The sequence below is a fragment of the Chelon labrosus genome (assembly GCF_963514085.1).
Source record: "Chelon labrosus genome assembly, chromosome: 15".
NCBI lineage: Eukaryota > Metazoa > Chordata > Actinopteri > Mugiliformes > Mugilidae > Chelon > Chelon labrosus.
The window spans coordinates 8,482,469-8,497,687 of record NC_140348.1 but is presented as its reverse complement, the minus strand read 5'-3'; the positions used below and the strand labels follow the sequence as shown (position 1 = coordinate 8,497,687).

General features: G+C 37.8%; 1 long non-coding RNA gene across 1 annotated transcript in view; it reads left to right on the top strand.

The window, feature by feature from the left end:
• Positions 1-10,261, top strand: part of LOC311500634 — an 84,373-nt gene extending 74,112 nt beyond the window's left edge. Inside the window, exon 4 of the long non-coding RNA XR_014699490.1 lies at positions 5,563-10,261. This is a non-coding gene — a long non-coding RNA (uncharacterized lncRNA). The remainder of the gene's footprint in view (positions 1-5,562) is intronic.
• The last annotated feature ends 4,958 nt before the right edge of the window (positions 10,262-15,219 follow it).

Genomic DNA, 15,219 nt, shown 5'->3' with positions numbered 1-15,219 from the left:
TAATAAATGGGTGGTGAGTGTCAGATAGCGGCTTCACTTGCGCATATGTTGGCGCACGACAGACCTGCAGTTTAAGGTGTTTTTAAAAATCTGTTGGTGAGATCAGGGTCTGTAGTCGTCCCAGTCATCTGATGAGTTAGTTGCTGGGGTCAGTGGCCAATGTTTCAGGGCTTCCAGTGCGGCCAGCGGATATCCGGGTCAAGACTTCTTGTTCAGTACGATGCTCATATTGTTCCACCCATCTAGCAACATGAGATGGGCAAGGCAGTTTTCACTCGGTCAACAGTTTTAAAACCACTATAACATCTAATGTATTTGGTAGACAAACACAATGTGTTAGCTTTCTTGTTGACAAAAGTATGACGTTGCGAAGTATGCGTTCTGCCTCTTTTGGTTTCCAAAAGACTGTTTACCTGCACGCAACCGAAACCTACTCAAACGTGACTGCTGAATACTACTACAGTACTACAAGTGGAAACCAGAAAGCTTCTGGTACATAAATGTCATGTATTTCCCATGGATACTGAATAGCCAATACCAGTTTGTCAAGTGATGTTGTATTTCTGACTGTGGCATTGATAGCAGTCGTCAGGCGCATTATATTTTTGGGTTGTGTATAAGTCCATCCATCCCATTCTCATGAAGTCTCAGGAACATCTCAAAGAGATTTATTTATTTATTTATTTATTTTCTAATTTGACACAAACTTCCATTTTGGACTTAACAATGAACTATCAACAGTGGTCAACGTAGCTGTGACCTCACAAATCATATTTTTCGCCATACTTGAAGAATTCATATGCACACAAATGTCTAATAGAATGAAATAAATGTTGAGTGATGAGGATTTTTTTACTCTCACGTCCTAATCTAATACATACTAAATCCATGCCAGACACGGGGGCAGACTGCAGCCTAACTGTGAGGCAACATTTTGAATTTTTTGTTTAGTAAATTTTCTAAATTTTCTACATTTCTTTTGTGTTTTTGTCTGGGTTTGCATTTCCTGATTTGGAACACATTTATCTTAAATGTGCGCTGTCACTCTTATAAAGTATGTAATGAATTTCTCTTTCTCTGTCTTTAAATTTCATGTAAATCCCACTGTCCTTCAGCACAGTCCACCTGATCGTTGGGATAGTAACCCAAATGTAGGAAATAAATGGACAAATATAGTCAATGTGCAACAGAGATTTTGTGTTTGTTTACTACTATTACCATTTTTTGGAAGAGGGGCGAGAATAACATTTGATGCATTTGTGTTGCTTTGCTGTATATCAGCTTCCTGTTATTTTTATCCTTTAGTCTAAAACTTCGTTGCCATCTCTCCTCCAAAGAAGCTACAGAACAGTTGCTAGAACTTAGTATTGCTCGCATTTATGTAAATATTTGTTTCAACAGAAGGCTATTAATGTTGATTTAATGTCACATTTGTCATGATGTGAGAAGTTAAATATTGGCTGCTCACTCCAACCTCCTAGTTGTGGATATTGTAATTCCTGACACTACAAAATGTTCCACTTGGTGAAAACATAACTTCTCTCAGAATACTGCTGTTTAGTTTATTTTAAACGGTGCATGTTAATAACAAATTTCTACAAATAGTTTGTGTCTCTGTAGTGGTTTAGTTTATGTAACTCAATGATTTCAGACAAAATATTGCATATTGAGTGAAAAAGACATCAGCTCTAAAACTGAGATTCTTCTGAGTTTAATGGGACTGCTTTTGCTTATCACTTTACTGAATGCTTTCATTTATTAAACATGTTAGTATTATGCATACAAAACCTCAGTTTATTACTAATGGGTCACTCCTGCCAACGGTTTAAAATGTACACAGTAGAGGAATATATTTGAACCTGATACATAAGAGGGATATCTACATTTCCATCAAATGAACAGACTTTTTATTTTTTACCATTTTCTCTTATTAAATCTACCGCTACACAGGGGCGAGCACATGCAGAGATGAGATGCTTTTGCTGTTAAATATCTAAACATAATCGGTTACACCCTTTTAAAACATCCTGTCACTTTCATTTCAATAAACGGACTCTGCAGCGTTTAAGGCAGCTCTCAGAGGGCTAAATGCAGATCCACTTTATCAAACGGGGAAGACAAAGCACCAGTCATCCATCAGACTGGTTAATCTGGTCCCGTCCCTCCAGTAAATTATTCATCATAGTTATACGTCTTTGTCCTGAGAGAAAAAGCTCACTGGGATGAATGGGCACCTTTGTTTTATCCACTTGTTGTTTACATTTGCGGACAAGCTGGTTATGTTGCTGTGAGCCGAGATTCAGATCTCATGAAGGTGCACTGTTGGTGACAGCAATATTGGATACTTCACGCTGAACTTCACAGAAACGAATGCACCTGTAGTGTAGGTGAAACATCTTTTCACTGCAATATTGAGACTGAAACTAAGTGGTACTCCACTAAAAAGGGCAGACGACTAATTCATTTTGTCAGCTCTTAACAGAATGATGAACAGCGTCACCAGAGCTGAGAAATTTCAAGCCGTCTGGCCTGTGGTCAGTGTAATGGCTACGGCGTGAGGCTGGGTTATAAATGGAAGACTGCAATTTATCTTGTTGCGTTTTCTACGGGCTCTTCAATCACGGTGTCCACCTGTGATACTTTAAGTCATTTATCCTCAGGAGAAGAGCTTGTCAGTTAGGGGACAACTGGACAATTTACTCCTAATTATGATGGTTGTGAACAGTTTGTGTTCGTGAGGTCATCTGAATTGTGTCTACCACACACCGTACAAGGGAAATACAAGTGTGCTTGTGATTCACATCTTAAAAAAAAATAAAAATATATAACAAATTGTCTGTTTTGAGCCAATATGTGTAAAAACAAGGTTAAAATCAATGCTAAGAGCAGAATATTTAAACCTGTGTGAGATGCACATTTCAAGATTAGAGTCTATATAAAGAACAAATTACACAAATTACTAAACTAGAAACATGAATTTAGAGTTGCTACTCTCAGTTATTCTGCAAAAAAGCCTGCACACATTAAGAGAGCAGATATTATGAGTCACAGTTATTGACATGTAACCACAATCAGACGTCGAATATACATTTTGCTGCATCGCAGGAGAGTAGAAGTACTGTACATGCATGTGGTCACTGGTTCTCATTTGTAAGTCATGTCTTGAGATGAAAAGTTAAAAATGACCATCACACAGGAGGGATATTGTATTACCAGAATAGTGCAAATAGAAAACATACATAGTTTGATCCACAATCAAAATGTCTCACTTTTGTATTTGTATGCTGCAGTGAGTGTAAGTTTTCCAGAATATCTGCTAAAAGCTTTAAGTGTAAATGTCTCATGCAGCTTTCATCTTTTCCACTGATGCTCAAAACTCCAGGGAGGAGGTCCAATTGTCTGTTGTGTAGCCAAAACTGTAAGGCACTTTTTCTTTCCTACCAGCGAGGCGAAGCCTCAAAAATTACTTTGCTTTAATCTGTTTAGTCTGAGCAGGCGAGGTCCATCATGACTAAGCAAAGCGTGGTCAAATCAAAGTGACCCTAATTATGACCCTAAGACTTTAAAGTGAATCTGACATTGTAAATTTTGTTTGTATTCAGCTCAACTCTCAGGAACATTAATCAGCCCTGGCCATGTTTAACCTGGCTCTAATGATGAATAAGACGATTTGCAAGTTTATTTTAGAAACTCCAAAGTGAAAAGATGCTAATCAAGTCAATAAAAGGGTAAATGAGGGAGTTGGCAAACCAAGACTGTAAGCTTTTACTAAAGATTTTTGTGCAGACATTAAGTAGTTTCAGGCTCCATGGTGATTTATAACAGAATTATATTTAATCAATCATGGCAGAGTATGTGTGCAACAAACCTTTGCAGATGCTAACTGGTTGATACTGCCTTTGGTTCAGACTGAGCCGAGGAAGCACTGAAAAACACACAGGCTAAGCATGATGGAGAAAAACAACAAACAAATAAAACTAACTGTGTGATGTGCAGGTTGTTTGGAAGCGGCAAACATCGACCATTTCCTTTGCAGAGACGACTCCAAAAACATTCCCTTCTCCCTGTTGGAGTCCAGAAACCCAATCGCTTTTCAGATAAACAACTTAAGTTTACAATAAGTGAGTGATGAGACAGCTAATAAGTGGAAATGAATGGTCTGGTCTGCTGGGTTATTAAAAGACTTTCTGTTGCCAAAGAAAAGTGAATGATGAAAACAGTAATGTGTAAATGTGAAGACAGACATGCTACATATACTCAGTGACACTACTGATATACTATATTTATGCAGTTTTGTATGCACTTAATTTGTTTTATATTAAAGATAAAATCAGTCTGAATGAGTCAGAGTAAACCCAGGGTGTTTTTTTATGGGTTATTGGTGGAAAATCAGATGTTAAATAAAAATTACACATAGAATAAAACAACATAACATATGCACAGTATAGTACATTAGACATTCACCAGTGAGTGATCCAACTGTATAACATGTAGTTAATACAAGTGGGAAAAAACAAGAGAGGAACTGCTGATGATAGAGATCTTCAAATGGAGCGCTTTTGTGCCTGAACGTAATTCTCCTTATTGTCGAGGCCTCGTCTGCGACCAAAGTGCTGAAGGAAAAAGAAACGACACTTTGGTGTAATAAAAACGGGAAGATCATCCCTGGATTGTAACTTAGTGTGTATTTTTGGTCCAGATCACAGCCCGATGTTTCCTTTGTTTCCGTCAGTGCTTCCCTGTAGTGGCCGTGTGTTTGTGTGCTGCATGTCATGTCCTCAGCATGAACCAGAAAGGAGATCTGGTGGGAAAGCAGGAAGCTGCAGTGACGTTAGTATAGAAGTGACATATATTTACCCAGTTGTTTTTTGTCTTGACTTGTATGTGTGTTTGTGAAGGCAGTAATTATATTGTAAGGGCCCAGAAGTGGGTTTTTTATTGTAATTGGCAATAGAAACATTTATTTTATAAACTGTGGAGACTTTATCGAACTATAACGGATATCCACAAATGACTAGAGACTAATCTACTGATACTTTAGCTATTAAGAAAGAAATTATTAAAGTTATTAAAGAAACATTTAGAAAAGTTTATGGCTCTACTTGTTTCTCAAGTCTGAAAATAAGCTTAAAAACAAGAATAGGGCAGTGTGTTTGATGAAGAAGAAACTATTAGGAAATAAATGATTTTCAGTTTAATTTCTACTGATATTTTATGTTTTCTATTAATGTTTTCTGCATCTTTACTTCCAACTCCTTTCTGTGTTATATTCCTGCAAGTGTCCTCTGTAAGCCTACATATATGTTTTTGGTTAAAGTGTACAGGAATTTCTTTAAGACTTAAAGCCATTTAATCAGTCGAACAATGTCGCTAAAAACGTGTAATACCAGTTCAATTCAATCAACTTTTTCTCATCTTATACAGCACTTCTTAAATATTCATTTTAGTTCAATCATGCATTTCTCTACAGACGATAAAATCGTACTGCGTCAACCCTGCAATTATGCTCATTCTCTATGTTTTCCTGCATCCTAACACTGTTTTTCTCTGGTTCATTTCCAGTTGAGACATCGCCGAGTCATTTTCTGGTCGTGACATCATCACCATGGGCCGGACCGGAGACCACAGGCGGCGACTCGAGAGGTGGTGCTGTGTGCCGTGGTTTGCAGCAGCGTCTGGTTCTTGGCAGAATAAATTGTGGAATTGCCTCAGGGAACAATTGGTTCAAATGTTGAGAGGAAGAACAAATTCAAGAGGTCAGAGGGGGCAGTAAGTAACATTTTCATTGTCGCAATGCACCAGCTGACCATAAAACACCTGCAGGAGGTTCATGGTGCTGTTAATTGTCCAGGTGTTGAGGTTTTTTGGTTTGCCAAGTTGGTTCTCGGCTTGTGGACTTGTTTTGTAGAAAAATCTCCACACCCAATGAGGTCATGCTGATGCTGTTGAAATCACAGCTGGTGGTGAACAAAGCTAGTAAAACACGAGACAAAGATTAGCTACCTCTGACTCAGAATGTTTTATTTATATTGGCAAAACCTACTATACTATACTTTACTGTAACTAACTAGTTAATCAGTTAAATCGTTTCTGTAGCCCACATTTTGTCCATGTTATAGCAGTTCAAAGTGTCTTACTGATGACTCACAACGAAGATCATTCAAATGCAAAGAGAGAAAGCAAAAAATAAGAATGGTGGTAAAATAAAATAAAATGAAGACAAAACTAAATAAATAAACACAATAAGGTCCAACAGAACAGTCTCCAGCATGAATACAATAAACTAATTTTTAAAGTCTTATAATGTCCATAAATCTTCTTAAACTTGAACACGAAAGTTAAAAGATGAACACGAGCTGGGATAAAATAACCGTATATGGAAAATGGAAATCGTCGCGAAATTCTGGTGTGTATTTACGTTCAGTTTACTGAGTGACTGATGGGCAGGCATTTCCAGAAAATGTGTGTATGCTTTGTTAAATTTCTGATTTATATCTACAGCTTGTGCTTAAAAACTGATGACACAATAATCAATAAATGTGAGGTTAGGATGCTGACCTACACGTTGATGGAATATGAAAAAAATAGGGATGCACAGAAAGTCAGGAGTGATTTAGCCCTGCCTTCATTCAAACATCTGGATGCAGTTGCATCTTAAAAACATAAACAAGACTGTCATTACGGTGAAAAATATTTTGACTGCTAAACTGCCTGGGTTCGCATGTGTGACACCTGTCTGTGTACACCAACTTTAAAATTTAGGCAGATTTCCTAATTATCATTTAAAGTTTAAAATCTTTTTTTTTCCCCTGTAGAAAAAAACAATTAATAAAAAATTCATACTTATGTGAAGAGTCCACAGTCTTTTATTTGTTCTTCCTCTATGTGTGTTCTTGATAATGCACCTTGTCTGTATCTTATTGATTAAAATAATAAAAACTAAAGTTATAATCATAATAATAATCCAAAATATTAGAATATATATATTATAGTAAATTATAATAGCATTATAAAATCAGGTAACAGCCATAAATTAGTCTGTGACATTCAGAACAAAAATCAAAAAATTTGTTCAAGCAATTAATGGTCACAGTAATTGTTTGAATTATTCTTTCATACGGCGAAGTTTTGACATAACCCAAACTCAGAGATATTCAATTTGCTGCGACTTGGCATGAATAAAAGCTGCTTGGTGTATCTGTTTATCAACCAATAAACTGTTCAGCCAGTTGTTTTTAGTGGCCTGGCTTCTTAGGTGATCCCAGTTGACCTCCTACATCAACAGGCTGTTAATGTACGTGCAAAGGTTGACTGCGAGGCTTATTATCTTACTGATAATCTGTGTTTTCTGTCCACAGTTGACACAAAAACTTCAGCACTATTCATTCTCCTGAATTCATCAGGGGCTACACACGGAGGCATTGCAGGATCATTCTGCACTTCCTTAAAACTGAAGCAGTATGGCTGATAGTGTGTTTTGGCAGTAGAATCCCACGTTAATTTGCTGATTTATTTTAGTGACTCATAAGCAAGTGGAGCTAAACGGACCGGCTGTGATACAATTAGACTGAAATCTGAGAGTAACTCTTAAAAAATGCATCAAACCCTAATGACCAATATGAAATTTTATTTTCAAATAATTAAATAAGCGGAGGAGAATGTGGTTCACATAAAATGATCCCTAGTAAGGACATCATTTTAAGATATTTTGTAAGAAGAATTTTAAAAGTACGTGATATAAAACATTAACTGATATTATTTGATCAACTATGACGAGGTTTCATGGCTGAACAATAAGCATCTGGCTGAGTGTGACTGCTGAGAACCAGTGTAGCATTTTTAAACAAGTTGCCAGTCATGGGTTGAGTGAGTTTCATGACCTTAGGCTATTGTCACACATTAAAAGCACATTGTTAAATTTCCAAATGTGCTTATCTGTGACAAGTTTTTCATTTCACAGGAAAACTGGTTTTGAATCTGAAACGGGCAAATGCATCAGAAAAAATGTGTAGAAAATTTCTCTTCCATTTATTTGTTTTTAGTCACAGTCAATATGTTTATATTAATTATTATGTACTGTATTTACTGTATTTTCTTAACTTGACTAAAATCCTGATGTCAAGACTCATTTTATGATCAGGTTTTCCAGCAGAGCACATTTAGTAAAACGAAATCATTCCTCCGCTTTTTCTAAATTTTATTTATTTTTTAACTTAACTTTAAAATTTCCACAATATTGAGCAACTATTACAAAACCTTTTTTTGGTCACAATCCAAAAATCCAAAGAGAATTTATGTACTAGGGATGTTACTTCATAGACTCATACATAAAATTGGGCCACCTCCTCCCTTCATACAGAAATGAAGCCGGTATATCAGGGTAATAAGAGCTGCCATCTTGCATTGGTGACAGCATTTGCAACCAGAGGCTGCATTCAAATGGGATTGTGTTTGCAGTTTAAATGAGAAAATTTATATTTCCTTAAATGTACAAGGGATAAATTTGCCTGTGAATTTCCTACATTAAGTCATTTGGTCAATAGTGGCAAATTAACTTGCTAAACTGTCAGCCGTGGTATCTCTCTAGATGGCAACATTAGCCTACGGTGATGTTGTCACTACTTATGACTGATGTTACCAGTTGAGTGCCAAAGGATTTTGTGTACACAACTTCGCACATTTTAACCACAAAGTCACAACTCCCATTTGAAGGCAGCGAGTGTCAGGACCGTAAAGCCACGCTTCTTGTCCCGCCCAAATATGAGTGTGTAGACCCAGCCATCTTAACTGCCTTGGGCTATTGTTGATGCTAGCTGCAGGCTTAGCATTTCTAGATAAAATTTTATTAGCATCTGATAGTTGCTATGTAACAACTTCTGTTCCCTATTGATAGCTAGCTGTAGCATTAGCATTAACTTATTTACGCTAGCTTTCAAAACACAAATCTAACTTACTGAACAGACTGCAAAAGCAATTTGAAACATCCAATGAGAAATCATTTGGCTAAAGAAAGAAACAGTTCTTTGACGTTCTTTTGTACAGTTCATTAACTGAGGACCGTCATTATCAAAGAAACTGTGAATCATGACAAAATACTGTACCGAATAGCTGCAAGTGATCAGAAATATGAAAAATAGATCAAGCCATAACACGATAAGAGGTTCTTAGTGTTACATAAAAACATATGATACATTTATTTGAGTTGTACTGGTTTGGTTTTGGTATGACCTATACTGCAACCAGTCTGTGGCGTCGAGGGCAAGACAAGTGACAGGACCTCAACCCCCACCCTTGGCTCGCTATTGTATAGATGCTGGTTGTAAATGTGTCATCAGCACAAGATAGCAGCGCACATTTCTGAGATATTTTGGCTTCATCTGTCATCCATCTTTGTCTATATTTAATAAGTTTATCATTTCTTTAAATATGGCATTTTTACATCAACACTAACAACTACAGCTGTAAAATGCCTAAGATTTCTATAAAGTTGATAAGTTGACAGTTCAGTTCATTGTGGGGTTGAATGCTTAAAGTCTTTGTAATGTACTCGAAGAGAAGAGGGACCGTGTGAACTAGGACCTAACAGGAAAGAGTGCGTGTGTGAAAGAGGGCAAGACAGAGCAAGTCTGGGAGAGAGAAAGAGGGCGGGAGATATATATTTTGCTGCCTATAAAGCTCACCATGCTTCTTGTTTTAGGGTTTAGCAGAAGTGAATCCTGGCTGTAAGAAATGATAATACATCAATAAAACATGTCAAACTGAGGAAGTTGTCCGTTGTGTTTGTGTTCACGTTTCTGCAAAGGACGGTCACATCTAGTGCAGAACATTTCCTTTTTTAGACTCATTGTGTAATGAGACTGAGATAGCTCTGTCCTCATCAAAGAAGATATTACCGCTGACAATACTTCAAATGAATAGGTGGCACACATCTATGTGATTTATGGTTTGCACATGGAAGTCATTTGTTCCATTAGTCAGGATGTGTTGCTTCCTGTTGCCTTTTCTTTTGGTATCTAGACATATCTGCAGTTGTAGTTTCCACTGATGCTGTTATTTCCCATACATAAGTGATAATGACAGCAGATAGCAAGTCACTAAAACTGCACTGTATGTTATTTAGAACATTTACAACTCTCACTTTGACTGGGAAACGTACTACAAAACCCTGATGAACATTATGCAGTGGAACAACTCATCTCATGATTGTGTCACACGAGAACTGTGTAAAATGCATCTAAAACCGAAGAAGTTTGACTCATATTTACTGTCTGACAGTCTGCCATAACGGATTCATATCATGATTTAATACTTTTTATTTAATAGTTTTTATAATCTTGAAGGATCAGTGTTCACTGGTGATACTGGTCTTTCATCAGTTGTTAAGGCCGTGACACTCCAAGCTAATGGCCAGCTACTGTTGGCCTGTCGATGAGACCTTAGTCTTTGTGGAGAGGCATAAGTTGGACTCATCAGTAATGTCCTGAATATCCTCAATGGCAGCGCAGTGTATGGGAATGCTGATCTGTTTTTGGTCCTTGGAGCCCTCCCACTCTCAGCTCACCTAGCTCCATCTCTCTGTGTATGTCCTTGACCTGGCAATATCGTCTACTTCCTAGCAGCACTTCAACATACACCCTTTCAGAGGATTCAGATCCCGCCGACTGGCTCTTCAGTCAGAAACAAGAAATGGAGGTGATAAAATCACAGAGAATCTGAAAGACATAATCATCTAGTGTAAACTGTAGACCAACAGATCAGCAGAGGAGAGGTCAGCTCTGTACGGCGGTTTGTAGCTCTTTATAGCATCCCAACTAATGGTAGCTCTTCCAGTTTCCTCTTTTGAATGATGAGTATAGACTACTGCCACGTGCTGGTCTGAAGAGCTATTTTCTTTCACACAAAAAGGACATAGACTATTTGTTTGTTGGTGATGTCTGTTTTAAACCTCTTTAAAGCTGTGGTGAGGCTGCACAGTGCTGGTCAAAGGTCAAATCAGTCAGCAGCCTGGAGGGGTTTGACCCCAGGAAGACAAAGGCTCATTGAGGTCAGTGACATCTATCACATCAGTGTGCTGCTTATTTCATTTTAAACTCTTATAAAGTGGCGAGCTCTAGATGTGTTCACCCAGTTCAACACTGCAATACAGAGGTAAGAACGATGACATTTTAATCAAACACATTAAATCAGTGGTTTCCTAATAGCACAGGGCGGCAAGGAAATGGGTCAGAAATACTGAATGAGGTGTTTTAAGCAGGAAGCTCATTGTGGCGTCTTGTGCTTCAGCTATTTATCGACATGGTCAGCAGCTGTAACTACAACTGAAGCTGTGTCAAACTGTGGCCTGAATGTAACTTAAAATATTAAGCACCAACTGGGTATAAAACTGAAATTATGACGCGCAGACATGACACATAACGACACTAAAATATAGAATTTTGTCGGTATAAATGTCTACTCATAGGAAAAGTAATTCTCCTTCTAACTCCAGGATATGAGATCTGTCTTCAGCAATAAAGTAATCCATTTTATACCATAGTTTGTCAGTTGGTGAGTTATTTTGAGACACAGTTAGTAGGTCATACAATCTTATATTAGAGTCTTTATAGTCCACATTTAAACCTAGAGGACTCAAAATGACTAATGAATGTTTCCTTTATAAGGGTAAACCCAGTGTCAAGGCAACAGCCCAATTCCCACCTTCAAAGTAAAAGTTCACATATTCTTCCAGGGTCAAGCAGATTCACATCTTCCACCAGTGGAAAGGTGGCGTGGGGTGTAGATGGTGCTCAGTGCAGACTAAATCAGTCACACTGAAAGTCTATGACCTTATGTTGAGGTTAGATAAGGTCACAGAGTGATATAAACATAACTAATGGTTGATGAGAGCCTGCAGTGGTGAGATCGGTTCAGCTGCTTTATTTTTTTTAATCTCCTTTAGCACAAATTAGTTGGTAAATTACATAACCAAAAAACTTAAACAGCCATAAAAAGATGTAAATATTTCACATCGCATTTCAAATTCCCTTTTTGCATGCTGAAATATTCCATCAGCTACCTTATGTATTTAATAATCTAATATGGAAAGGTTTGTGGTTCTGCAAGCTTTTCCGAATTGTAAAAATGCTTGAAACTCCTAAAACAAGTCGAAGCACGTCTACAGAGACCTATATATGTCATTTTATCGTACAAATGTCCATAAATGTTTTATTAATTCTATAAAAGGACTGACTAATGATGTATTAGTGAGCAGAAGATAAATAGAATGATCATGGATAAATTCTGCCAATTGTATAGTTTAATGTCAAATACACTCATACACATGTAGGCCAAAAATGAGTCACCACTGCTCATCTTCAGCTCTGCAGATATTTTGCAGACTGGAACAGTATGTTCGTTTGTGGCTTTGGTTTGATGTGGAGATCTAAACTCAGTTTTTATCTGTCAGATTAATAGAAACTAGGAAAGGTTTGATTTTAACATTTCCACTGGATCAGGTGCAGCCACACACGCATACAACACCAATAGCTGTGTGAATGTCAGCACACACTTTATTCCAGTAAGCTGCCTATAAATGGTTTATCTCGTTTCTGCATGCAGGGGAGACAAACATCAGGAATAACAGATGGAGTGGATGAAAACAAATTTGGGGAATATAGTAGAGACCTAACATCACAGAATTTATCTTCAGACACAGGCAGAAACTCTTTGAGTGAAGCATTTAAAACTACGCTACTAAATGTTCTGGTGAAATGTTCACGTGACCCAGAGTCTTCCTGATAAACAAATTTGAAGCTAAGGGCCTTTATCAGTACCAAGTGTGCAAACTTGTGTACTCTCTAGTTTGGTCTTGACGAGTTTGGAAGTCATTTTGGAATGGTGGCCACAAAATGCATATGTGACTGTCCCAAGTCCTCACAAGAAACTTCATGGTGCATCCTCAATAAAATGGGAGGGGCAAGTACACATCCAGGTTTCTGGACTGTACTTGGACAGATGCATGCTTTGAATTGGTACAGTATTTCACAAGTCCACAAGAGCACAAGTACAGACAAGAATGTATATTGAGAAATGCCTTTCATATGGTGTCTCCAGCCATTGCCTACTTGGCAGTGCCTGACTCCGCCTAACCCCCAGCTAGTTAAAATATGGACAAAGGAGTGGCGCTAATAAGAGGAGCCGAGTCAGGATGACAACTAGGCAGACAGCTAGCAACGTGTTAGCCACATGTCACTCAAAGCAACCAGACCTTCTTTGATCTCCCTGGAACTGATCACTGGATGAATCTTTGCCGTTTTGCTTGTTCTTCGATCCATTCGAATGGTAGTTTTTGCTGCCTTTGTCCTTAAATAAGAGCCACCTGTTTGACACTAGTTTCACAGAATCAGCAGCATGCATGTCATAACTGTTGGATCTTTTGTTTTCTATTACCCTGCTACACCTACTAGTAAATTATTTGCCAGGTAGAAATATAATTTCTACAAAAAACAGTGACTGATCTGGTTATTATTTTGAACACAACTGTATTTGCACAACAACTGGCATGAATGCTAGTCATGGTGCTCGGGAGGTATCATAGTGACTTTTTCTTAAGCATCTCTAGGAATTTGGAAAGTTTTTGTTGCCAGCTATCAGATAGATGAATGTTGCCGATTACAACCTTTTTTTTTTTCTTTTGTCACATCATTGTCATCAGGTCAAAAACAAAAACAAGTCTGATGTCATACCTGCTTCACATGTTAGCACTGTCCTTAAGCATGTTTGCATTAAGCTCAAAGGACAAGTATAACCTTGCAGAGCTTTATTTGTAGACACTACTAATACAGTATGTCCCAAGTAAACACCACATACAGAATATACAGAGAGAGAGAGAGAGAGAGAGAGAGAGAGAGAGAGAGAGAGAGAGAGAGAGAGAGAGAGAGAGAGACATTAATGAGCCTAAGGGTAAGACATGGTCCATAAGTTGGGAACAAAGAAAGAGTCTTTAAAAGGGAGCGCACACAAAGACCCCTTTTTTTTTTTGTCTAAATCAGAAGAAATAAAAAGCTGATTTTACTTCGGTTGTATCACCACCATCTCCAATATATTAATTTTATGTTTTTCCAGCTGGGAGGTCTTGAATCTTTTTAATCCTTAAACTCAAAACCAACAAGAACTACAGTATGTATGCAAAGTGTGTGGTTCGCGGTAAAGTTTTGCTTCTAGCTTTGATAATACAAAGCAACACAAAGGACCTGCACAAGATATTATATCATGTTTACATTTAGGACCTCAACTTGTGTGCAAATTCTTGAAGCTACTAAAAGTAACTGATAAATGTTTCATTTGCATTTACCTTGGAGTACAGGAGACGGATGTAAAGACTGTAAAACATAAGCTCTGATTTTACAGCTGTATCATCTGTGAAACCATACTGCTCAATAAAAGACATTGGGATGAACCCGGGGTCAGGCGGCAGACAGGCAGACAGGTAGATTCCCCGGGTGACTGTAACATAATCCCTTATAAACCATGAGTCACCTGAACATTTCGGCCGCGGACGTCACAAGATAAGAGGAGTGTAAACAAATATTCATCAAGGTGTGCTTCACGTGTACTCTGGCACCGGGACGTCTCAGTCTCGGTGTAAATGTTTTTCTTTACTGTGCTGACTCACTCATCCTGTAGAGAAGCCCTCTTTCACTCTCCTTTCACTCCTGCAGTTGATAGAGATCATTAAAATGGGCACTGATCCCAGGTTATTAACCAAACAATGAGTCAAAGCTTCAGACTATTGTGTGTTTAAATTTTTTTTTAATCCAGCAACAACGAGAATCACATTTACCATGCAAACATATTTTTTAAGGATGATTAACTGGAAAGAAGTTTGTTTGTGAACTTGTTCTGTTATCGTCGAAGCTGGAACACTGCTGTATGGAAACACTTATGTGTAGAGATGGGTACATTGATATCTAAAATGACTGATATTAAATATTTTTTTTGGAATGTAGATACCAGAGTTATAAGTTAATAGAAAACAATCCATCCATGTAATGTTAGGTCATACTCGTGGCTCATAAAAAGTGCAGAGGGATCACCTTTTTCTCTTATTACAGCATTACCCAGTGTCAGTCTTTTGCAAACATCCGGTGAAGACACTGTCCCATAGCACGATGACTAGAGTGAGTGTAACAATGTTGTACTTCATTTCGGAATTAGTTTGAACAGGTGCAGCCACATCGG